Below are 27,921 nucleotides of genomic sequence, written 5' to 3' on the forward strand. Positions count from 1 at the left end.
GAGTGAGCACCTTTTCGGAGACGAGACTTGGCTGGGTGGCTTGTCCGTATCTGGACTGCCAGAGAATGTGGCACTGTTTCGCGAAGGGGCTGGTGTTTCAAGGAGGACCATCTGGCGGGAAAAAGTGAGAGAGAGTTTCGTTGGATGGGAGAGAGAGAGAGAGAGAGAGAGAGAGAGAGAGAGAGAGAGAGAGAGAGAGAGAGAGAGAGAGAAGCACTGGTGGTAGATGATCAGAGACGTAGGTCAGAGAAGCCTTCTGGGTATTGGTTGGAGTCACCAGTGGTGTGCCACAGGGCTGGGCCCTGGGACCATTGGTCTTCTTTACGTAAATGACTAGGGAGATGACGCTATGGTCGAGGAGGAAGTAAAAATGTGGTGAGGATAGCATCAGTTTAGAAAGAGAAACAGATAAATGGATCATCTACAAAGCTGGTCTGATACATAGCTAATGGAAATCACCCAAGTAAATGCAAAATGACAAGGATGGGATCCGGTGGGGGGGACAAAAAAAAGAGGCGTGGGTGCGACTTTTATTTACTGCTGCAGGAAATAGTCGAGGCAGTGCCTAACCTGTCGCCATTGCCCAACTCTGTGGAGAAAATGGTAAAGATGATTCACTATCTGCTGGCACATATTAGCATGGCAGCATTCTCGTTGTACCGTGGGCAAGGGAATGTTCAGCAGGCAGTTTGCAGTGTTATAGTAAGTCATAACTACAATATGGTCCTCAGGTTTGGTCATCGCATTGAAAGTGAACACCACAGAGGCCTGATGTTATAGAGGAAGGCACCAACCATTAAGCTGGTGCCTGCATTCCGGAATGGGAGGCTGGGGGTCGCACGTACGTCCCCAGCGAAAGAGAGAAGAGTAAGGGGTGACTCGATCGCAACCCTTGGGTTGGAAACCAGTTTGATGATGATGATGATGATGATGAGGAGGAGGAGGATGATGTCATCAGCGAACTGTTCCTGGAAAGATGCTGTAACATGAACTAAGAGGAAGGGAAGGGGAGGCAGAGAGGGCTGACTCCTGGTTGAAAAGATGTAACGCAGTTCTTGCACGAGGGTGAAAGCGAAGGATGAATGGAGTGAATAAGACATGGAACTGTGTGAATGCTAACAGCATACGAGAGGGGTAAAAAGTTGCATGATAAAGTTCGAGAGTTGTGGCCCAGCGAGTGTAGGAACTCGATCCTCGTTCAGTGCACACACACACACACACACACACACACACACACACACACACACACACACACACACACACACACACCTAAATTCAATAAACTATTGATTATTTATTTGTTTGTTTCTTTATAAACACACACACACACACACACACACACACACACACACACACACACACACACACACACACACACACAGGGAAAGGCCAGAGATTAGATTTGCCCACCTTGGAAGAGAAGAGAGTGGTGGTTGACCTGATCACAACCTGTGAGGTTTTAACATCAGATCGACGACGGAGACCGTGGACTGTCAGTTCCTCGAGATATGGAGGTGGGGGGGGGGGGGGAGGGGGGGAATAGAGCAGCCAGAGGACGTGAGATCAAGCAAGAAACTTGTTAACAAAAAAGAACGTAAAGAAATGCTTTTATGACATGATTGGTCGACGGACAGGATTTTATGACATGATTGGTGGACGGAGAGGATAGACCATGCATGCCCCAAGGGTGGAGAACTCCCTCCCTCTGGAGTATAATTAGATCACACCCACCCACACACACACACACACACACACACACACACACACACACACACACACACACACACACACACACACACACACACACATCCTCTCCTCCACGCATGGCACTTGACAACAGGTAACTTACGCTGCTTGTTCGTTGTAAAAATATATATCTCTCTGTGGCATCTGTGACAAGCACCACGCGCTCCTTTCATATATGTATATATATATATATATATATATATATATATATATATATATATATATATATATGTATGTATGTATGTATGTATATATGTATGTATGTCTGAGTGTGTGTATATATGTCAGTGAATACGTGCAGTCATGTGCGCGCTCCTGTGTAATCGTGGGTTCAGTGTGAGGCTGAGTGATATATCTTGGGGTAGGTCAGGTTGTCTCCAGGCATATTGTCTCGACAAGATCCGATAGTGAGTTTCCAGTACAGCTTGCAATATGAGCCACTTTTTGCTTCATTCTGAACCTTAGTACACTTTCTGATTACTTCCCATGGTCATTACACTTATCGATTTTGCTTATAATGCCTATGATATTTTTAATGATAGGTCTGCGAACAGAATTGGGTACGAGATGAGGTGGCTGCGGTGAGGGTTTTGGTCTAGAGGGGGTAGTGCAGTGGTAGGTTTATGTGTTGTTGAGGTGGGTCAGGATGAGTGCTTGAAGCTTTGCTGGTGAATGACCAGGACCTATATTGGTGGGAAGGGCAGTTACGGAGGAGGGGTTAGTGCAAAGGCTGGCCGATACGTGGTCGAGGTAGCAGCTGAGATTGAGTGGTGGTTAGGTGGTCATGGTTGGTTCTGTGGTTGGGTGGAGGGTAGTCAGGACTGCCATTGGGGGTTGGCTGTTAGGTGGCCAGGATCGTGGCTGGCGTTAGCTGATGGATGGTCAGGACTGATGTCGGGGTTGGCAATTGGGTGGGTAGGATTAGTGCTGGGATTGACTGGCGAATAGCCAGGGTTGATGTCGGGGTTGGCTGTTAAGTGGTCGGGACTGTTGCTAAGGGGTGATTGGTGGGTGGCCAGGGCTGTTGCTGGGGTTGCTGGTTTGTGACCAGAACTAGTGCTGGGTTTGGCTGGTGGTTGACCAGGACTGGTGCTGGCTTTCACTGGGGTTAGAAAGAGCTGATGTTGGTGGTGATGGGGTTTGTAGGCTGCATATATAGGTGGTGGATGGTGGGATTAGGGTCATAGATGATTTGAATCTCTATGAATTGGATGGTTGTCGTATTTATAGGATTGACGATGGGTTTCGTATGGTTGATGATGATTTAGAAAGGTGTTGGGGTTTGTTGGTTCATGGTTGAGAATGGTGGTCATCTCAGGGATTGGATGGTTGGACCCTACTCTGGGGATGGAGGATATATTGATAGGAGAGATGGCCTTGGGTGTTAACACTGCTGGGGGCTTTGTTTCTGGAGGATAACTGCGAAGCACAGTGTCCGATTTGATTGGCATTTATTGTGAAGATTACTTTGTGGTCGTAAAAAAATAATAATGATAATTTGGGAGAAGGGAGGGGGTGGAGGGTGGTTTGGAGGGTCATAGGTCAGAGTTCAAGATCACAACGAGAGTAGATATTTAGGGTGATATGTCATTTGGGTGATAGATCATCTGGTCGGATTTCATCAGGTCCCTGTTGATTAGTAGGTCATACGTTCAGGTTACTGGCTCACTTTTACAATAATTTCGTTTCCACATAGCGAGATCAGGTCTGCCGGCTGTATTTCGTTATGACATGGCGTGTGTGTTTGGCCTAGGGGGCTGGGAAGGTCCATTTTGATTTTTTGAGGTCAGAAGTCTAGGTCATTGCCGTGCTGGTCCATTATTTTGTCTCTCATAACCGGGCACATGTGCTCTCCTCTTGGGGTGAGGTAGGTCGCTGTGCTGTGTGGTCAAGAGGACGAAGGTGAAGCTCGTTCGCAGGACTCGTTTGGTAAGAATAGAAACATGAGTGTTGTTTCCTGTAATTGTTGGGTGAAGGATAATGCCACATCATCAACTTGCAGCCCTTCAACCACCCGCCCCTCTCCCCTCCCCCTCCCCCCCTCCTTCCCTCCCTTTTGCCACCCTGTCACCCACGCCAGCCCATTTCTCACCACTGCTGCCACTCCCTCTGGTCACTGCCGCTGCCACCAATTCTGTAACGAAACCCGTGCCATTGCCTCTGCCACCACTTTCTCCACCACGTCTGCCACCACCTTTACCACCAACACCCCTGCAAGGCTGGTGAAGGAATCGAGGTCCCACAAAGCGAAGTTTTGGAGATGGCTGCTATTTAGTCAGATTGTCTTCGTCCCTCCAAAATTATAGTTTCCACAAAATAACTTCCAAACCTATTCTTCAGTTTATAAGAATTTGAGATGAAGATATTTTTGAGGGGAACAAAGAGTTCTGTACAATTTGGGGTCTAAAGGTTAAAGGTCAATGTCAGGGCTTCGCTTTGAGGTCATTTTGGAGGTGACAAACGTTGATTAGTTCTAATTCAACAGTGTGCGTATCACGAACACTTAAAGTAGGTGCTACCCTTAGGAAAAGGTCACTGTTGGTTTTAAGGTCAGAAGGTAACAGGTCAAGGTCACTGCACAATATAGGAACGATAAAGCTCGCACAGATAAGTGGGTCCATTCAAAACCCTAGCAAGGGTTGGTGCTGAAGTTTTCGGAGTGGATGTTTGTGGTTGATGGTTAAGGTATCGGAGATGGGTGGCTGGCACAGATACTTGGAAGGGGCTGTGGTATAGGTTTGCGATTTTGTCGTAGGTAATGAGGCTGGTCTCGTAACTCGGGATGAATTTGCTTCTGTTGTTGATACGTCCGCCTGCTTGGAAGGGAACTGGTGCCTAAAGTTGGACCTTGAGTTGAAACTCTTCCATGGAGTAAGGCCTTACCCTGGTGTACGTCTTCGACTTGTGTTAAGATTGTGACACAGGTAGAGTTGGACTTGATGCTAGGGTTATGACAGAAGCTAGATTTGAACCTGATGCTGGGGTTTTGACATGACAAAATCTAGTGTTGGACCTGGTGCTGGGGTTATGACAAGCTAGAGTTGGACCTTATGCTGGGGATATGACAGAAGCCAGAATTGTACCTGGTGCCGGGGTTATGACAGGTGTTAGAGTTGTACCTGGTGCCGGGGTTATGACAGGTGTTAGAGTTGGACCTGGTGCTGGGGTTATGTCAGAAGGTAGAGTTGGACCTGTTGCTGGAGTTACGACAGAAGGTAGAGTTGGACCTAGTGCTGGGGCTATGACAGAGGCTAGAGTTAGACCTGGTGCTGGGGTTATGACAGAAGCTAGAGTTGGGCCTGGTGCTGGGGTTATGACAGAAGGTAGAGTTGGACCTGGTGCTGGGGTTATGACAAGCTAGAGTTATACCTGGTGCTGGGGTTATGACAGAAGCTAGAGTTGGACCTGGTGCTGGGGTTATAACAGGTGTTAGAGTTGGATCTGGTGCTGGGGTTATGACAGAAGCTAGAGTTGGACCTGATGCTGGGGTTATGACAGAAGCCAGAGGTGGACCTAGTGCTGGGGTTATGACGGAAACTAGAGTTTGCCTTGTTGCTGGGGTTATAACAAGCTAGAGTTGGACTTGTTGCGTGGGTTATAGCAGAAGGTAGAGTTGAAGCTGGTGCTGAGGTTATGACTGAAGTTAAGAGTTGGACCTGGTGCTGGGGTTGTGACAAAAGCTACAGTTGAGCCTGTTGCTGGGGTTTTGACAGAAGCTAGATTTGGACCTGGTGCTGGGGTTATGGCAAAAAGCGCAGTTGAACCTGGTGCTGGGGTTGTGACAGAAGCTAGATTTGGACCTGGTGCAGGGGTTATGACAGAAGGTGCAGTTGAACCTGGTGCTGGGGTTGTGACAGAAGCTCGAGTTGGACCTGAAGCTGGGGTTATGACAGAATCTAGAGTTGGACCTGGTGCAGGCGTTATGACAGGAGCCAGAGTTTGACCTGAAGCTGGGGTTATGACAGATTCTAGAGTTGGACCTGGTGCAGGCGTTATGACAGGAGCCAGAGTTGGGCCTGAAGCTGGGGTTATGACAGATTCTAGAGTTGGACCTATTGCTGGGGTTACGACAGAAGCTAAAGTTGTACCTGATGTAGGGATTATGACAGGAGCCAGAGTTGGACCTGGTGCTAGGGTTATGACAGAAGCTAGAGTTGGACCTGGTGCTGGGGTTATGACAGAAGTTGGGGTTGGACCTGGTGCTGAAGTTATGATAGGAGCTATAGTTTGACTTGATGCTGGGGTTTATGATAGAAGTTAGTATCTGGGATTATGGCTTCATGTGGGGTTGGTCCTAGTGTTAGGGATATGGTTTGTTGTGGTGTTGGTCCTGTTATGGGGGTCATAACTGGTTGTCGGGTTGATCTTGTGGGGGATCATGGCTAGTTGTGGGGTTGATCCTGTTGTTGGAGTCATGGCTGGTTGTAGGATTGATCTTGTTGTGGATGTCATGGCTGGTTGTGGGGTCAATCTTGTAGGGGTCATGGCTGGTTGTGGGGTTGATCATGTGGGGGTCATGGCTGGTTTTGGGGTTGATCTTGTGTGGGTCATGGCTAGTTGTGGGGTTGATATTGTTGTGGTGGTCATGGCTGGTTGCGGGATTGATCTTGTTGTGGGGGTCATGGTGGTTGTGGGTTTGATTTTGTCGTGGGCGGGTCATGGCTTGTTGTTCATACCTCGTTGTGGGGTTTATCTTGTGGGGGTCATCGCTGTTTGTGGGGTTGATCTTGTGGGGGTCTTGGCTGGTTGTGGGGATCATGGCTAGTTGTAGGGTTGATCTTGTAGGTGTCATGGCTGGTTGTGGGGTTGATTTTGTCGTGGGCGGGTCATGGCTTGTTGTGGGGTTGATCTTGTTGTGGTCATGGCTGGTTGTGGGGTTGATTTTGTGGGGGTCATGGGTGGTTGTGAGTTTAATCTTGTGGGGATCATGGCTGGTTGTGGGGTTAATTTTGTGGGGGGTCATGGCTGGTTCTGGGGTTGACTTTGTCGTGGGGTTCATGGCTGGTTGTGAGGTTGGTCTTGTTGTGAGGGTCATGGCTGGTTGTGGGGATGATTTTGTGGGGTCATGGCTGGTTGTAGGGTTGATTTTGTCATGGGGTCATTGCTGGTTGTGGGGTTCATCTTGTGGGGGTCATGGCTGGTTCTGTGGTTGATCTTGTCGTGGGGGTCATGGCTGGTTGTGGGGTTGATTTTGTCGTGTTGATATTCTCGTGGGGGCCATGGCTGGTTGTGGGGTTGATTTTGTTGTGGGCGGGTCATGGCTGGTTGTGGGGTTGATCTTGCGTGGGGGTCATGGCTGGTTGTGGGGTTGATCTTGTGGGGTCATGGGTGGTTGTGGGTTTGATCTTGTTGTGTGGGTCATGGCTGGTTGTGGAGTTGATTTTGTGGGGGTCATGGCTGGTTGTGGGGTTGATTTTGTCGTGGGAGTCATGGCTGGTTGTGGGTTTGATCTTGTTGTGGGGGTCATGGGTGATTGTGTTGTTGATCTTATTGTGGGGGTCATGGCTGGTTGTGGGGTTGATCTCGTTGTAGGGGTCATAGCTGGTTGTGGGGTTGATCTCGTTGTAGGGGTCATAGCTGGTTGTGGGGTTCATTTTGTGTGAATCACGGCTGTTTGTGTGGTTGATCTTGTTGTGGGGGTCATTGCTGGTTGTGGGGTTGATCTTGTTGGGGGTCATGGCTGGTTGTGGGGTTGAACTTGCGGAGGGGGCATGGCTGGTTGTGGGGTTGATTTTTTGGGAGGTCATAGGTGGTTGTGGGTTTGATCTTTTTGTGGGTTTATGGCTGGTTGTGAGGTTGATTTTGTTGGGGTCATGGCTGGTTGTGTGATTGATTTTGTCGTGGCGGTCATGGCTGGTTGTGGGGTTGATCTTGTTGTGGGGGTCATGGGTGGTTTTGTTGTTGCTCTTGTTGTGGGGGTCATGGCTGGATATGGGGTTGATCTCGTTGTAGAGGTCATAGCTTGTAGTGGGGTTCATTTTGTCGTGGGAGTCACGGCTGGTTGTGGGGTTGAACTTGTTGTTGGGGGTCATGGCTGGTTATGGGGTTGATCTTGTTGGGGTCATGGCTGGTTATGGGGTTGACATTGTTTTGGGGTTCATGGCTGGTTGTGGGGTTGATCGTGTCGTAGGGGTCATGGCTGGTTGTGGGGTTGAACTTGTTGTGGGGGGGCATGGCTGGTTGTGGGGTTGATTTTGTGGGGTCATGGATGGTTGTGTGGTTGATCTTTTTGTGGTCATGGCTGGTTGTGGGGTTGATCTTGTCGTGGGGGTCATGGCTGGTTGTGTGGTTGAACTTGTTGTGGGGGTCATGGTTGGTTGTGTGGTTGATTTTGTATGGTCATGGCTGGTTATGGGGTTGATCTTGTTGGAGTAATGACTGGTTGTGGGGGTCATGGCTGGTTATGGGGTTGATCGTGTTGGGGTAATGACTGGTTGTGGGGATAACTGTCGTGGGGGTCATGGTTGTGGGGCTGATCTTGTGGGGGTCATGGCTGGTTGTGGGGTTGATCTTGTTGTGGGGGTCATGGTTGGTTATGGGGTTGATCGTGTTGTGGGGTTCATGGCTGGTTGTGGGGTTGATCTTGTTGTGGGGGTCATGGCTGGTTGTGAGGTTAATCGTGTGGGAGTCATGGCTGGTTGTGGGGTTGATTTTGTCGTGGGCGGGTTATGGCTGGTTATGGGGTTGATCTTTTTGTGGGGGTCATGGCTGGTTGTGGGGTTGATCTTGTGGGGGTCATGGCTGGTTGTGGGGTTGATTTTGTGGGGGTCATGGCTGGTTGTGGGGTTGATTTTGTGGGGGTCATGGCTGGTTGTGGGGTTGATTTTGTCGTGGGGGTCGGCTAGTTGTGGGGTTGATCTTGTTGTGGGGGTCATGGCTGGTTGTGTGGCTGATTTTGTGGGGATCATGGCTGGCTGTGGGGTTGATCTTGTAGGGGTCATGGCTGGTTATGGGGTTGATCTTGTTGTGGGGGTCATGGTTGGTTGTGGGGTTGATCTTGTCGTGGGGGTCATGGCTGGTTGTGGGGTTGATTTTGTCGTGTAGGATCATGGTTGGTTTTGGGGTTGATCTTTTTGTGGGGGTCATGGCTTGTTATGAGGTTGATCTTCTCGTGGGGGTCATTGCTGGTTGTTGGTTTGATCTTGTTGTGGGGGTCATGGCTAGTTGTGGGGTTGATCTTGTTGTGGGGGTCATGGCTAGTTGTGGGGTTGATCTTGTTGTGGGGGTCATGGCTGTTTGTGGGATTAATCTTGTGGGGGTCATGACTGGTTATCGGGTTGATCTTGTTGTGTGGGTCTTGGCTCGTTGTGGGTTTGACCTTGTTGTGGGGGTCATGGCTGGTTGTGGAGTTGATCTTGTCGTTGGGGTCATGGCTGGTTGTGGGGTTGATCTTGTTGTGAGGGGTCATGGCTGGTTGTGAGGTTGATCGTGAGGCTCATGGCTGGTTGTGGGGTTGATCTTGTCGTGGGGGTCATGACTGATTGTGGGGTTGATTTTGTCGTGGGGGGTCATGGCTGGTTGTGGGGTTGATCTTGTCATGGGGGTCATGGCTGGCTGTGGGGTTGATCTTATGGGGTCAGGGCTGGTTTTGGGGTTGATCTTGTGGGGGTCATTGCTGGTTGTGGGGTTGATCTTGTTGTGGGGGTCATGGCTAGTTGTGGGGTTGATTTTGTCGTGGGTGTCATGGCTAGTTGTGGGGTTAATTTTGTCGTGGGGGTCATGGCTGGTTGTGGGGTTGATCTTGTTGTGAAAGGTCATGGCTGGTTGTGGAGTTGATCTTGTGAGGCTCATGGCTGGTTGTGGGGTTGATTTTGTGGGGTCATGGCTGTTTGTGGGTGATCTTGTGGGATTCATTGCTGGTTTTGGGGTTGATCGTGTGGGGGCCATGTGTAGTTGATCTTGTTGTGGGGGTCTTGGTTGGTTGTGGGTATGATCTTGTTGTTGGGGGTTATGACTGGTTGTGGGGTTGATCTTGTCGTTGGGGTCATGGCTGGTTATGGGGTTGGTGCTGGAGTTGCTAATGGGTTTGGGGCTTGTCCTGGTCGTAGAGGTATGGGTGTGTTTGTGGGGCTGGGTTTGATGCTCGGGTTATGGCTCCGTGTGGGGTTGGTACCGGTGCCGGGGTTGGTTAGGGTTGAGGCTGGCGCTGGGGGGTTGGGTCAAGGTGTGGTGGCAGCAGGGTGGGGTGAGAGGCGGTGAACTGTCTGGCTGGGCGGGAGAGACCAGCCGTGTGGCAGACCGGACCGAGTGCACAGTGTCTGTCTGGTGGGGATCATCCCCCTCTCTACCCCCACTGTCTGGTGGGGGTCGTCTCCTCTAACACCCCCCACCCACCCCACAGCTGTCTGGTCCCTGGCTGCTTCTGCTGCTGGTCTCTCTCTCTCTCTCTCTCTCTCTCTCTCTCTCTCTCTCTCTCTCTCTCCCACATACACATACGTACCTCCCCCACTCCTCCGCCTCCTCCGTGCTCCCTCACAGCTGAACTGTTGAAAGTGTGTGTCGCACATGACAGATGTTTGACAGTTGTGCGTGAGGGCAGTGTCACGGGGGCGTCGTGTTTAAGCAACAGGTGTATCGGGAGCGTTCTTGGGGTCGCGTGTCAGGCCCAGGGTTCGAGCCATGCCTGTTGCATACCATGCAGCTGTTGGCTGCTTGGTGGAGGAGGGACGGACACCTGTTGCATACGCTGCTCCCGCTGGTCAGGGCGTTGTTCTGGCCCGGGGACACATGTTCCAACATCTGTTGGCTGGCGGTGTTGGTAGTGTTGGTAGTTTGCCTGCGTCGCTCTTTTATGAACGATGAGAAGAGGCTTGTGTGTGTGCATTGTTTGTCTGACCGTGTTGAACAAGGGACGTTGCTTGTCTGTCTGTGTGTGTAGGGTTTATACGGAATATAGTGTATGGTATACATGAGGATTGAATATAGTGTATGGTATACATGAGGATTGAATACAGTGTATGGTATACATGAGGATTGAATATAGTGTATGGTATACATGAGGATTCAATACAGTGTATGGTATACATGAGGATTGAACACAGTGTATGGTATACATGAGGATTGAATACAGTGTATGGTATACATGAGGATTGAATATAGTGTATGGTATACATGAGTATTGAATATAGTGTATGGTATACATGAGGATTGAATATAGTGTATGGTATACATGAGGATTGAATATAGTGTATGGTATACATGATTGAATACAGTGTATGGTATACATGAGGATTGAATATAGTGTATGGTATACATGATTGAATACAGTGTATGGTATACATGAGGATTGAATACAGTGTATGGTATACATGAGGATTGAATATAGTGTATGGTATACATGAGGATTGAATAGTGTATGGTATACATGAGGATTGAACACAGTGTATGGTATACATGAGGATTGAATACAGTGTGTGGTATACATGAGGATTGAATACAGTGTGTGGTATACATGAGGATTGAATACAGTGTGTGGTATACATGAGGATTGAATACAGTGTGTGGTATACATGAGGATTGAATACAGTGTATGGTATACATGAGGATTGAATACAGTGTATGGTATACATGAGGATTGAATACAGTGTATGGTATACATGAGGATTGAATACAGTGTATGGTATACATGAGGATTGAATAGTGTATGGTATACATGAGGATTGAATAGTGTATTGTATACATGAGGATTGAATACAGTGTATGGTATACATGAGGACTGAATATAGTGTATGGTATACATGAGGATTGAATACAGTGTATGGTATACATGAGGATTGAATACAGTGTATGGTATACATGAGGATTGAATAGTGTATGGTATACATGAGGATTGAATACAGTGTATGGTATACATGAGGATTGAATTCAGTGTATGGTATACATGAGGATTGAATAGTGTATGGTATACATGAGGATTCAATACAGTGTATGGTATACATGAGGATTGAATATAGTGTATGGTATACATGAGGATTGAACACAGTGTATGGTATACATGAGGATTGAACACAGTGTATGGTATACATGAGGATTGAATACAGTGTGTGGTATACATGAGGATTGAATACAGTGTGTGGTATACATGAGGATTGAATACAGTGTATGGTATACATGAGGATTGAATACAGTGTATGGTATACATGAGGATTGAATACAGTGTGTGGTATACATGAGGATTGAACACAGTGTATGGTATACATGAGGATTGAATACAGTGTATGGTATACATGATTGAATACAGTGTAGTGGTATACATGAGGATTGAATACAGTGTATGGTATACATGAGGATTGAATACAGTGTATGGTATACATGATTGAATACAGTGTGTGGTATACATGAGGATTGAATACAGTGTATGGTATACATGAGGATTGAATACAGTGTATGGTATACATGAGGATTGAACACAGTGTATGGTATAAATGATTGAACACAGTGTATGGTATACATGAGGATTGAATACAGTGTATGGTATACATGAGGATTGAATATAGTGTATGGTATACATGAGGATTGAATACAGTGTATGGTATACATGATTGAATATAGTGTATGGTGTACATGAGGATTGAATATAGTGTATGGTATACATGAGGATTGAATACAGTGTATAGTATACATGAGGATTGAACACAGTGTATGGTATACATGATTGAATACAGTGTATGGTATACATGATTGAATACAGTGTATGGTATACATGAGGATTGAATACAGTGTATGGTATACATGAGGATGGAGTGTGGAAGCGGCTTGCTTGTTGTACATAGATGTTCATAGAAGTACCTGTGAGGGTCAGATGACAGGAGAGCTGATGGTCCATGACTCACGGGTTATGTGCCTAACTCGGTCCACCTCTCTCTCCGGCTTAATATCCCGCTGCAAAATGATGAAGGTAAAAGGAAACACATTATAATACGGGATGGATGGGAAAGGGGGGGGGGGGGGGGTGAGCCATACTACCATGGATATTCTATAGGAAAGTGTGACCGGGGAAGATCTTTCGTACCAATATGGCGATGTCCCTCCACTAGGGCCGGATTCTCGAGTTGAAAGAGAGGGTTAAGATCGATAATTGATAATTAGCATTGATTGTTTACTGATAACAGATATCTAAGTATTTGTATAGTCGTTGTATATGAATGGTGCCTTTCATATACATTATCTGGAGGGGTAGTTTGTATGTTTTCCCCCACGCTGTTGGTACATATTTCTTCTGTCTCTTATTTCTAGTCGCTGATTCCGTCTGAAGAGAAGACATTGTCTAGTGTTTTACTGTCGAGATGACTGAGTATTTCGCAGACTTGTGACTATTGGATGTGTTTGTGTAAAGGACATTATTGAAGTTAGCGTGTCATGTATTTAATTACCAGTTTGTACAGTACGGGGAGAGAGTTCTACACTTTTGCCTCCCTCATCTCTTGAACTCTTTCTGTTATATAACTTTTTAAGCAGATTTGTGTGTGTGTGTGTGTGTGTGTGTGTGTGTGTGTGTGTGTGTGTGTGTGTGTGTGTGTGTGTGTGCCGGCCGCATTCCACCACATAACTTATTCCATTCATGCAACACTTTTAAAGAATAAATGAAATACTTTTTTGTATTCCTTTTAACCAGGATTTTGCTTAATTTCGTGTTTATGGCTTCTAGACTTTTCGATGTTCGCGCCCTTCCATGACTTGTTTTCTGTTGACTTCATCAAACTGGTGTAGGGAGTGAAACGTTTTGATCAAGTCGCTCTTTACTTTTCTGTTTTCCGTAATGAGGAAATTTAAGACCCCCCCCCCCCCTTCCCCCAGCCTCTCCTGGTAATTCAGCCTTCCTCTGGACCTTCATTAATAATTGGTCGTGCGGTGAGCAAACCCGAGAAGCAGAGGTCTGGTTGTGGCCTATTGCAGGACTAGGAACAGTTTGGTGACTATTGCAGGACTAGGAACAGTTTGGTGACTATTGCAGGACTAGGAACAGTTTGGTGACTATTGCAGGACTAGGAACAGTTTGGTGACTATTGCAGGACTAGGAACAGTTTGGTGACTATTGCAGGACTAGGAACAGTTTGGTGACTATTGCAGGACTAGGAACAGTTTGGTGACTATTGCAGGACTAGGAACAGTTTGGTGACTATTGTTGTATATCCACACTGCGATTATTGAATGGAATTTTGATATTTGCCAAAGCAAGACACTTTGTCTCCTGTATCGTTCTCCCGAGGTCGGGCGCTGACGTGTAGTATAATGTCGCCTCTCCAGCTGTGATTACGTATTGGTACAGGACTAGGAGAGAGAGAGAGAGAGAGAGAGAGAGAGAGAGAGAGAGAGAGAGAGAGAGAGAGAGAGAGAGAGAGAGTTGTCCACTCGTGGGAGGGCCCCGTCACTTGAATTTTTCTTTTCCAATAAGTAGCTTTTTCGATGACTCTGTACGTTATTGGCAATCGCAGTTTCCCCTGCTTAGTGTGTCCCATCCCTCCACCCAGCCGTACACAGTGCATCTTTACTGTCCTAGCCAACAAAGGTTCAGTCCTAGCTTCTTGTCATGACACCTCTGGTTACTCCTGTCATATCTTCTTCCCACGAAGAACTCCTCTGTGGTGACGTTGTCCAACTGGTTTAGATATTCAAGGTTAAATTCAGGTCACCCCTCTGACACTGTGTGTGTGTGTGTGTGTGTGTGTGTGTGTGTGTGTGTGTGTGTGTGTTACCGACTCAAAAGTCTCCGCTTAATTTTGTTCGGCGAGAGAGTTTTGCACCCTCTAAATTACTTTACTTCATATCTTTTTTTTCATATAAGTTTCTTGCATGATTTCATGTTATGGTCTCTGGTTATTCTGTTCTTTGCATCTTCTGAAGAAGTGTTCAGTGCTCGCGTCATGTTGGTTTACATAAGCTTCACTGGTTTATAATAGGTCACCCCACACTCTACCTATTTCCAGGGTGGGTAAAGTTCAATGTGTCTGGCTTTTCGTAGTGACTCTATTCTCTTAATTCTGGTACCACCTTTGTTGTCCTCTCATCGTTCTTTTTGTTTCTTGGAGCACGTTGACCCTGCGGTGAACCCGACCTATTTCGAGAAGGGTTCCCAACGTGCGTTTTATTTTCTTTTTTTTTCTCCATAATGATCTGTTATCCGTCTGAGGGTCACCACCGTTTATTTATTCCAAGAGATCCAGCTGGCCCTCTCTGTGGTTCAGAGTCAAATGTGTTGTGGAAGCTCAGATATGGACAGTCCGCACACCCTTTCTATTTTGTCTTCTACGGAGCACACTCTCTCGTAGAAATCAAAAGAAGATCGCAACGCATCTCCTGCTTTCCTTGGAACCGTGTTGTCTCACAGAGGTCGGCTTTCTCATTCGTCTGCGAGAAATCATACACATACTTTCTGATTGTCTTTTCCAGCACCCCGTCAGCGATGAGCATCATCTTCTTAAGGTGATGGTGTACAGCCATACCGCCGCCATGTCCTCCACATGTCACCATTACCACCAGTCGGCCACACTATCTTTCACCACCACCTCCCTCACCCACCACCCATATATCACCATTACTCCCACCATTACCTAGGCACTGGTAGCCATAGTGAGCAGGTGGTGTATATGTTTAACTGAATGCAAGCTCACACTCAAGAATCTTTGTTTTCTAGCCCTCCAGTTCCTCCTTGCGTATGTGGTGATGTTAGCACGCATGATATACTGCGTGCGTGCGTATGGTGATGTTAGTACCCATCATTTACTGCAGGCGTGTGTGCGTGTGTGTGTGTGTGTGTGTGTGTGTGTGTGTGTGTGTGTGTTTACTATGATTTCTCTTTCTCTATTCCTCATGTAGGAACAGTTGAGTTTTTAATTTTTTTCCTCCAAATTAATTTTTTTTCTCCGAAGGTTGGAGGGGGGGGATTTTTTTTTTATATTCTTTGACAGGCTTTCATATTTGCTGAGTCACTGGAAATACCATATTGATTAAGATATGTTAATATCATCAGCTAAGGATGACTACGTAGCTCTGCTGTGTTGATATTATCAGCTAGGGATGACTACGTAGCTCTGCTGTGTTAATATCCTCAGCTAAGGATGACTACGTAGCTCTGCTGTGTTAATATCCTCAGCTAAGGATGACTACGTAGCTCAGCTGTGTTGATGTCCTCAGCTAAGGATGACTACATAGCTCTGCTGTGTTAATATCATCAGCTAAGGATGACTCCGTAGCTCTGCTGTGTTAATATCATCAGCTAAGGATGACTCCGTAGCTCTGCTGTGTTAATATCATCAGCTAAGGATGACTCCGTAGCTCTGCTGTGTTAATATCATCAGCTAAGGATGACTACGTAGCTCTGCTGTGTTAATATCATCAGCTAAGGATGACTACGTAGCTCTGCTGTGTTAATATCATCAGCTAGGGATGACTACGTAGCTCTGCTGTGTTAATATCATCAGCTAAGGATGACTACGTAGCTCTGCTGTGTTAATATCATCAGCTAGGGATGACTACGTAGCTCTGCTGTGTTAATATCCTCAGCTAAGGATGACTACGTAGCTCTGCTGTGTTGATGTCCTCAGCTAAGGATGACTACGTAGCTCTGCTGGGTTAATATCATCAGCTAAGGATGACTACGTAGCTCTGCTGTGTTAATATCATCAGCTAAGGATGACTACGTAGCTCTGCTGGGTTAATATCATCAGCTAAGGATGACTACGTAGCTCTGCTGTGTTAATATCATCAGCTAAGGATGACTACGTAGCTCTGCTGTGTTAATATCCTCCGCAAATTATGATTACGTACTTCAGTTGTGTTTGTACCCTCGTCTGAGGATGATCCGTGGCAATGTTAACATCACCGTCAGTGTGGTCGTCAGATGTGTGGTGGTGTGAGGAACAGTCTGGCAACACGGCCCTGGACACTGACGGCACTGGGACGTGTTTGTGTGGAAGTTGTGGATCTGGTGGTGATGCTGTCGGCCGTCACCACCAACTACCGCTGTCCACCAGGGTTGCTCACCACCACCAGTCCCCCATCGTCACCCCCCATCACCACCACCACCACAACGACCGCCACCAGGCCTCCATCATCACCACCACCACAACGACCGCCACCAGGCCTCCATCACCACCACCACCACAACGACCGCCACCAGGCCTCCATCATCACCACCACCACAACGACCGCCACCAGGCCTCCATCATCACCACCACCACCACAACGACCGCCACCAGGCCTCCATCATCACCACCACCACAACGACCGCCACCAGGCCTCCATCATCACCACCACCACCACAACGACCGCCACCAGGCCTCCATCATCACCACCACCACAACGACCGCCACCAGGCCTCCATCATCACCACCACCACAACGACCGCCACCAGGCCTCCATCATCACCACCATCACCGCCATTTTTCAGTAGTGCCGGAGTCTGTCTTGAACTGATGGGATAAGTACGTGTGTGTGCGAGTGTGGTCAACTATGTGCTTATGGATCGGGGCAATGTTGTGGGTCGGGGCGATGTTATGGATCGAGGCAATGTTGTGAGTCGGGATGATGTTATGGATCGGGGCAATGTTGTGGGTCCGGGCGATGTTGTGGGTCGGGGCGATGTTGTGGGTCGGGGCGATGTTTTGAGTCGGGGCGATGTTATGGATCGGGGCAATGTTGTGGGTCGGGGCGATGTTATGGATCGGGGCAATGTTGTGGGTCGGGGCGATGTTGTGGGTCGGGGCGATGTTGTGGGTCGGGGCAATGTTGTGGGTCGGGGCGATGTTCTGAGTCGGGGCTATGTTGTGGGTCGGGCGATGGTACCATTTTGCTTCCGCTGTGGTACGTCATCTGTCATCGTTCGCGCTTCTCTATGACGTCATTTACGGAGTGGCCTCTCGTGGTGACCGGTGGCGGAGCGCCTGCATCCAGGGTCAGAAAATGGACCAGTCTCCTGTCTCTCTCGATCCTGGAAAATATTGGATCTCTCTCTCTCTCTCTCTCTCTCTCTCTCTCTCTCTCTCTCTCTCTCTCTCTCTCTCTCTCTCTCTATCTATCTATCTATCTCTCTCTCTCTCTATCTATCTATCTCTCGTGTGTACTATGTTGCTGGTCTACCTAGGGTCCTCCGCCTTGCAGCTTCCCCACCTCTCCTGCCTCACACACTTCAGCAGAGGGCCCCGGCAGCGGAGTGGTAGCATGTATGGTACTGAGCCTGAGCGCCTGAGAGTAGTGGCGGCGCCCAGGACTCTGCCAGGATTAGTGTTGGTTGGGAAGTTGACGTCGACGGTCCGTAAATGACTAACCTAACCTAACCTAACCTAACCTAACCTAACCTAACCTAACCGGCCGAGTAAGGCATCGTTTTGCCAGCCGTTCCTGGACGTTGTGGTAGCAAATGATGTCCTCTCTCTCTCTCTCTCTCTCTCTCTCTCTCTCTCTCTCTCTCTCTCTCTCTCTCTCTCTCTCTCGTTTTATTCTTATCGATAATTATATTTTCCTCTATTTCTAAGCTTCCAAAACATTCGTCTTAGTCCTGGCACTTCTGAAGTCATTCAGTAGACACTTGACCCCGCTTGAATACGATCCCGTACTCCCCTCCGCCGTCATGGTGTCTACCACAATGGTGGTAGTGCCTCCGGTTCCCTATAGCCCATCTTCCTTTTCTCTGATTGGCAATGCGGCCGCCGAGACCAAACCAGTTAACATTATACCCCCCCGTGTCTCTCCCCCCCTCCCCCCCTCCTTCTCCTCTCTCTCTCTCTCTCCCCCCCCCCCCCTTTCCCCCCGCGTCGGCCAGCCAGATGTGTGGGTCTAAGATTGCATTCTCCCTCCGGTGATCTCTGCAGCCAACATCAGGTGGGTTATGTTGAAGCCTGATTATATAAAGCGTCTCCTGAGGATGTACCTTTTTAGGGGGGAAGGGGGGTTGGCCACGTATTTTGCCCGTTTTCTGTCGTTTCTTGCAGAGATCTTGGACGTCCGGAGGAGCGCACCTCCGCTGGAAGACGGGCCGAGCGAAAGGTATGGAAATAGTCCTAGCATTGGTATGTGGTCTGGCGCATAGATCTGACGAGTTTCGTAATCGCCATAGGTCTTGGTCATAGTTTGTTACCATTGTCTCCAGGGGGTGGTTGCCACCGTCATAAGTCTTGGGGTGTCGCCATTTTTTATATTTTGCCATTAACTCAGTGAAGCCGCGGGAGGTTGCCACCGTTGGTCGTGGGAGGCTGCCATTTTGCTTCAAGCTGTTGCCGTGAGTTGTTGCCAGATTTAAAGGCCCCTCGCCTTAGAATATTGCCAGTGCCATCGCTTACGAGATTGCTGTAGCCTCAAGTTGTGGCCACGATTTGTTGTCATAGTCATAAGCATGAGCCATAGGAGGAGGTTGCCATTGAATTGAGTCTGGTCAGCCTCGCGCTGCTGCTGCCTGTGTCATCGGGTTTAACCGTAGAATGTGATCAGCGTCTTCGGGTTTAGCCACAGGACGCGGCCAGTGTCTTAGGTTTTTAGCCTCAGAAGATGGCTACATGTTCGCCCCCAATCCTTTACATATCCCCCAGTCGTTGTACATATTCACCCCAATTTACATATCCTTCAGTTGTTTTACATATCCCCCAGTCGTCTTACGCATCCTCCAGTTGATTTACATATCTCCCAGTTGTTTTACATATTCACGCCAATCCTTTTATATATCCCTCAGTTGTTTTACATATTCACCCAATCTTTTTACAGTATCTGCAGTCCTTTTACATATTCCCCAGTCGTTTTACGCATCCCCCAGTCGATTTACATGTCCGTAATCCTTTTAAGTACCTCCTCAATCCTTTCACTTATTCCCCAGTGCTTTAGACATGCTATACGTCCTTTGCCTCTTGCTCACTCCTTTGCGTACGTCGGTACGACCCGTGGGGTATAATGAGGTTGGCCTTGGTAACATGATCGCTTTTGATGGGTGAGGTAGAGAAGTTTGGTCGTCATACCCAATGAGCCGTACCGTCGTGCTCAGGTGCCGTACCGTCATACTCAAGGGCCGTGCTCATGCTCAAGGGTCGTGCCGTCGTGCTCAAGGGTCGCACCGTCGTGCTCAAGGGCCGTACCACCGTACTTTTAGGGGAGGTTTCACTTAACTCGTTCCTCCCGTCCACCTACTTGACCAGTTGGCAATTCTTCCTTATAGTGGATTCAACGGGTGGCCCGGAGGGTGGTGGTGGGAAGGGGGGTACGGGACGGAGGCCGCGGCTGCTGCTCCTGCTGCCATCATTGAACTGCACCGTTTATGTAACTGTCACCACTGTCGACTGTGATGACTAATAGGAATTAGTGTGTGAAGTATGCTGGTCGGCTACCCTCCGACCCAGGATGGGGCTCGGGCCCCGGCTGTTTGGTCAACATTTCAAGACGAGTCAGCCAGTAGCAGCAGCAGCAGCAGCATGGATTCGCTTGCCTGGCTGGGATTGGCTTGATTTTTAGGATTCATGGATTGGTTGGTGGGAGGGAAGGCAGGTAGATTGGATGAATGCGTGGCTGGATTGGTAGATGATTGATTGGTCGATTGTTTAGATTGATAGATGGATGGGTCTTTGGCTGCCTAGAGTGGATAGGCAGCCAATTGACTAGTTGAAGGGATGGCTGGATTGACTGACGGTTATCGAGATGGTCAGGTAAATGCGTCGATGGTTGGTTACCTGAGTGGCTAGGTGAATGAGTGGATAGGTTGATGATCTGGATGGTCACCTGGCTGGATGGAGATGGTTGTTGGGATAGAGCGGTGGTTGTCAGGCTGGCTGGAGGATGAGATGAACTTGAATATATATATATATATATATATATATATATATATATATATATATCTTTTTTTTCATACTATTCGCCATTTCCCGCATTAGCGAGGTAGCGTTAAGAACAGAGGACTGGGCCTTTGAGGGAATATCCTCACCTGGTCCCCTTCTCTGTTCCTTCTTTTGAAAAATTAAAAAAAAAAGAAATATATATATATATATATATATATATATATATATATATATATATATATATATATATATATATATATATATATATATATATATTTCTTGGGTGGGTTTGTTGGGCAAGAGTTCTTAAACGCCCGTTTCGTCGGTCAAAAGAATTATGGATATAGCCATATGCATCGAGCCAAAGCTATTGTGTCTGTATCCCATTGTTCTTCGTCTCCAGCGCCGAGTTATACGGACGGCCACTCGCGAGGAGTATGTACGCAATCAGGAATGGCGGCTATCTAGAGTTAGTGCAAATGTGATAAACCCAGCATTTTACAGACGTCTTTTATGTTGGCTTGTGTGGACGCTGGCGAGGGCCATATGTGGCCTGATCATTGTGCTTAACACCTGAAAATGTTGAGGACTCAATTTGAAGTGGGTGGATGGTAGGTTGACGGTGACGGCCGTAATGAGCATGGCAGTTCATCGGCTTCAACCAACCAACCAATCAACCAATGGCGCCTGCGTTCTTCCATCACGAGTACACAAGGAACTTGGAGAGACCTCTGGTGGTGTTCTTATCGCCTTCTAGAACTTCATGTAACTGGCCTGTCGCATGTACACCCTGCCTCTTGCCTTCCTACAGCGGAACCAACCGTCCCTTGTCTGCCAGTCGTCACACACGTGACCACCATGCTGGCCTGCCCACTTTCCATATTTACCCGCTGCAGTGTTTTGGCCTCGCTTATATGAACCTGTAATGCTGTTTAGATGTAAGAAGCCGGTGTATCACAAGCCTTGAAGTCCCTCAGACAGGACAAGTCTTGGAGGTGAAGTCTTGTGTATTGTCGTAATAGTAAGGTAGTAAATATTGTCCTGTTAAGCCCTTAGATTATTTTCTTGACCTTGACACGAGTTTTGGTTTACCATAAAGCGTTTAGCTTGAGCTCAGTTTTGTATCCTCGGCTTCTAAGGTAGATTCCGTCTGTTTTTTCTGTGCTTAAAGTTGAAGCACATCCAAGTCGACATTCACATACGTCTTTGGTCTTTTTGCATTGACCTTATCCCATTTTCTCTTCGATGATCGCCAACTTTTTTTTTTTTTTGTGTGTGTGTGTGTGTGTGTGTGGCGGGGGGGGGGATGCCATATTGTACTCATCCATTTCCCTTACCTTTAGGTCGAACATCAGCGTATGTCATTACAAGGGAATGCGAACAGCAACAGACCATTGGATGCTAAGGTGGCTGTTTTCTGATAGTGGAAAATATTCCGAAACTCTTGCATCATTGTGGTAAGAGGAAAATGACAGTAAACTTTTCGTTTAACTGGAGTGGATTTGAAACGAAATTATTTTATTTTATATTTTCTTAAACGTGTCGATAGTGCTGCTTTTAACCACTCTTGATGGGTAAATCATTCCATGAATTAACAATCCTGTGGAATAAAAAGTACTTTACCTCAGTCGAGGTCATATGTTTTCTTACGAGTTTGTGTTACTAACTACGAGTCAGATGAGGCGAATACGCCCTTTGAAGGAGCTTGTTATCATATCGAGATTATCGAAGCCCGTGATAGTTCGTAAATACGTGTATTAGATCACCTCTTAACCATGTCTTTTCTAAGCTAAATGGTTTTAGGTTTGAGTCGGCTCTCCAAGGATTTGTTTCTCTGTCTCAGAATCGTTTTGGTAGCTCGCCTCCCTTTTTTCTCTCAACTCTTCTTTTTTTTTCAGTTGGGTGACTTAAAACTGAACCCTGTATACAAGTTAGGGATGCACTGAAAAGCTAGGATAACTTCCCTGGACATAGAATCGATAGCCTTACGTATAGATCCAAGAATTTTGCCCACTTTTTGTACTGCTTCAATGTGCTGCTTACTTGGCCATAGGTCACCAGAAAATGTTATACCAAATTCTTTTTTCCCTCATTTACTTTTTTTTTTTGTTTTAGTTCAGTCTAATTCATTCTTTAACTTACCTTTTCATTTTTACTACTGGTAAAAACTTTGCACGTGTCTGTATTAAGATTCACTCGCCACCTGTCAGCCCATTACATATCAGTTTGTACTGTCAGCTTAGTACTGCAGACGTTCATTTTCTGTAGTAGATTCATTTCCCAACCTCGTATCGTCTGCGAATTTCAGTGCCTTACAATGCAGATCATTATCAGTACATTTAGTATATATTTTGAAAAAGAGAACCAGTCCAAAGACTGATCCTTGTAGCACACCACTTCTTACGTCAAACCAGCGCTAGGAAAGATTCTCTGTATATCCTTCGATCACGATTACAAACAACTTAAGAATATAACGTAGAAAGTTCTTCTCTCGTCGCATTGAAACAGGATTCGGGATATGAGTTATGTCTTCTATTGTAGTTACAGATGCAAGAAAATCATTGAAAATATTTGCCTTGGAATCTTTGACTGGAACCAAGTCGCCGTTTTCCGCAATTACTGGACCAGTTGAACCCTCTGGCTACTAAGATAACCATTACTCTTCTTAGGGTTTCTTCTGGTATCTCCTGCAGTATACCGTTCATACTGACGTTCACTGTGATGTGCACGTCTCCCTCTTCCTCTGCGCAGGTATACCTAATGTGCTCTTGTGCTGTTAGGCAATGATCTCTCTTGAGTGTCCTATGTGCTGCTTTCTTAGACTAGACACTTTATATTTTCTTTCCATCATTTCGGCTTCGTTATGGGAAGGAGACCGTCTGCTACACATTGGCACGTGACTCTCTCTCTCTCTCTCTCTCTCTCTCTCTCTCTCTCTCTCTCTCTCTCTCTCTCTCTCTCTCTCAATTGTGACCCGTTTTCCTCGTCTGTAAAGTGAGCTCGTCCTGTTTCGTATGATGCCTGTCATCTACCACCAGTTTCCTTAACCTCTGGGAGGAATTTCGCCTGTATACTTCCAAAATGGACCTCCACCTATTTTCTTTACCTCCAGTGTCAACTCGACTTGTTTTACTGATCCGCCGAGTTGAACTTCACACGTTTTCTTCTTCTTGGAGGTGGAATCCTCTCACCTTTTACAGGCCTTTCAAGATGAATTTTATCAATAAAAGTCATCCAGAACTGCAAATAAACTGTCATCCTGAGCCATAAGGCTAACTGTCCCTTTTTGCAAGCTACGTTGAACTCCACGAGTGTGTTGACTTCCAAACTGGACTCCGCGTCATTTCCATGATTTCTAAGTTCAGTATTATTAGCGTAGCAGAAGTGTCGTGTTTCTCTCGAGATGTCATATGAGAGAAGACAAGCAACTGAATGGCTTACTAAAGGCCACTGCATTACGGGTGTCTATCTATCTATCTATCTATCTATCTGTCTATCTATCTATCATATATATATATATATATATATATATATATATATATATATATATATATATATATATATATATATATTTATTTATTTATTTATTTTGCTTTGTCGCTGTCTCCCGCGTTAGCGAGGTAACACATGGAAACAGACGAAAGAATGGCCTAACCCACCCACATACACATGTATATACATACACGTCCACACGTGCACATATACATACCTATACATCTCAACGTATATATATATATATATATATATATATATATATATATATATATATATATATATATATATATATATATATATATATTCTTTTTCTTTTAAACTATTTGCCATTTCCCGCGTTAGCGAGGTAGCGTTAAGAACAGAGGACTGGGCCTTTTTTGGAATATCCTCACCTAGCCCTCTGTTCCTTCTTTTGGAAAAAAAAAAAAGAGAGAGGGGAGGACTTCCAGCCCCCCCGCTCCCTCCACTTTTAGTCGCCTTCTACGACACGCAGGGAATACGTGGGAAGTATTCTTAATCCCCTATCCCCAGGGATATATATATATATATATATATATATATATATATATATATATATATATATATATATATATATATATATATATATATATTTTATATGGAAAGGGGCGAGTATGCAGTCTGTTGGCGATGAGAGAGCTTGGGAAGTGAGTCAGTTGTTGTTCGCTGATGATACATCGCTGGTGGCTGATTCATGTGAGAAACTGCAGAAGCTGGTGACTGAGTTTGGTAAAGTGTGTGAAAGAAGAAAGTTAAGAGTAAATGTGAATAAGAGCAAGGTTATTAGGTACAGTAGGGTTGAGGGTCAAGTCAATTGGGAGGTAAGTTTGAATGGAGAAAAACTGGAGTAAGTAAAGTATTTTAGATATCTGGGAGTGGATCTGGCAGCGGATGGAACCATGGAAGCGGAATTGAATCATAGGGTGGGGGAGGGGCGAAAATCCTGGGAGCCTTGAAGAATGTGTGGAAGTCGAGAACATTGTCTCCGAAAACAAAAATGGCTATGTTTGAAGGAATATTGGTTCCAACAATGTTGTATGGTTGCGAGGCGTGGGCTGTGGATAGAGTTGTGCGCAGGAGGGTGGATGTGCTGGAAATGAGATGTTTGAGGACAATATGTGGTGTGAGGTGGTTTGATCGATTAAGTAATGTAAGGGTAAGAGAGATGTGTGGTAATAAAAAGAGCGTGGTTGAGAGAGCATAAGAGGGTGTTTTGAAATGGTTTGGGCACATGGAGAGAATTAGTGAGGAAAGATTGACCAAGAGGATATATGTGTCGGAGGTGGAGGAAACGAGGAGAAGTGGGAGACCAAATTGGAGGTGGAAAGATGGAGTGAAAAAGATTTTGTGTGATCGGGGCCTGAACATGCAGGAGGGTGAAAGGCGGGCAAGGAATAGAGTGAATTGGATCGATGTGGTATACCGGGGTCTACGTGCTGTCAATGGATTGAATCAGGTTATGTAAAGCGTCTGGGGTAAACCATGGAAAATTTATATATATATATATATATATATATATATATATATATATATATATATATATTCCCGTCGCCACCCCGCCACACATGAAATAACAATCCCCCCCCCCCCGCGCATGTGCGCGAGGTAGCGCTAGGAAAAGACAACAAAGGCCACATTTGTTCTCACTCAGTGTCTAGATGTCATGTATAATGCACCGAAACTACAGCTCCCTTTCCACATCCAGGCCCCACAGAACTTTCTATGGTTTACCCCAAACCCTTCACATGCCCCGGCTCAAACCATTAACAGCACGTCAACCTCGGTACACCACATCGTTCCATCTCACTCTATTCCTTGCACGCCCCTCACCTTCCTGCATGTTCAGGCCCCGATCACTCAAGATCTTTTTCACTCCATCTTTCCACCTCCAATTTGGTCTCCCCTTTCTCCTCGTTCCCTCCACCTCTGACACATATATCCTCTTTGTCAATCTTTCCTCACTCATTCTCTCCATGTGACCAAACCATTTCTAAACACCCTCTTCTGCTCTCTCAACCACACTCTTTTTATTACCACACATCTCTCGTACCCTTTAATTACTTACTCGGTCAAACTACTTCACACCACATATTGCCTTCAAACATCTCATTTCCAGCACATCCACCCTCCTCCGCACAACTCTATCTATAGCCCACGCCTCGCAACCATATATCATTGTTGGAACCACTATTCCTTTAAACATACCCCTTTTTGCTATCTCAGATAACATTCTCGACTTCCACACATTCTTCAACGCTCCCAGAACATTTGCCCCCTCCCCCACCCTATGATTCACTTCCGCTTCCATGGTTCCATCCGCTGCCAAATCCACTCCCAGATATCTAAAACACTTTACTTCCTCCAGTTTTTCTCCATTCAAACTTACCTCCCAATTGACTTGTCCCTCAACCCTACTGTACCTAATAACCTTGCTCTTATTCACATTTACTCTCAGCATTTTTCTTTCACACACTTAACCAAGCTCAGTCACCAGCTTCTGCAGTTTTTCACCCGAATCAGCCACCAGCACTGTATCATCAGCGAGCAACAACTGACTCACTTCCCAAGCTCTCTCATCCACAACAGACTGCATACTTGCCTCTCTTTCTCAAACTCTTGCGTTCACCTCCCTAACAACCCCATCCATAAGCCAATTAAACAACCATGGAGACATCACCCTGTCTCCCGCCTTAGCGAGGTAGAGCAAGGAAACAGACGAAAGAATGGCCCAACCCACTCACATACATATACATGTATATACATAAACGCCCACACTCGCACATATATATACCTATACACTTCAACGTATACATACAGATACATGCACAGACACATACATATATACACGTGTACATATTCATACATGCTGCCTTCATCCATTCTGCCGCCACCCCGCCACACATGAAATGACACCCCTCACCCCACGCGTGCACGCGAGGTAGCGCCAGGAAACGACAGCAAAGGCCACATTCATTCACACTCAGTCTCTAGCTGTCATGTGTAATGCACCGAAACCACAGCTTCCTTTCCACATCCAGGCCCCACAAAACTTTCCATGGTTTACCCCAAACGCTTCACATGATCTGGTTCAATCCACTGACAGCACGTCGATCCCGGTATACCACATCGTTCCAATTCACTCTCTTCCTTGCACGCCTTTCACTCTCCTGTATGTTGAAGCCCCGATCGTTCAAAATCTTTTTCACTCCATCCTTCCACCTCCAATTTGGCCTCCCACTTCTCCTCGTTCCCTCCACCTCTGACACATATATCCTCTTTGTCAGTCTTTCCTCACTCATTCTTTCCATGTGACCAAAACATTTCAGTACACCCTCTGCTCTCTCAACCACACTTTTTATTACCACACATCTCTCTTACCCTTTCATTACTTACTCGATCAAACCATCTTACACCACATATTGTCCTCAAACATCTCATTTCCAACACATCTACCCTTCTCCGCACAACCCTATCTATCGCCCATGCCTCACAACCATATAACACTATTGGAACCACTTTTCCTCCAAACATATCCATTTTCGCTGTCCGAGATAACGTTCTCGCCTTCCACACATTTTTCAACGCCCACAGAACCTTCGCCCACTCCCCCACTCTGTGACTCACTTCCGCTTCGATGGTTCCATCCGCTGCCAAATCCACTCCCAGATATTTAGAACACTTCACTTCCTCCAGTTTTTCTCCATTCAAACTTACCTCCCTATTTACTTGTCCCTCAATCTTACTGAACCTGATAACCTTACTCTTATTCACATTTGCTCTCAGATCTCCTCTTTCACAAAGCTTTCACTTCCTCTTCTCTGTTTACCAAATTATTCTCCCTGACCCTGTCACTTCGCACATCACCTCGACCAAAACACCCTGTATCTGCCACTCTATCATCACGCACATT

This window comes from Panulirus ornatus, chromosome 25 (genome assembly GCF_036320965.1).
Source record: "Panulirus ornatus isolate Po-2019 chromosome 25, ASM3632096v1, whole genome shotgun sequence".
NCBI classification, from domain to species: Eukaryota; Metazoa; Arthropoda; class Malacostraca; order Decapoda; family Palinuridae; genus Panulirus; species Panulirus ornatus.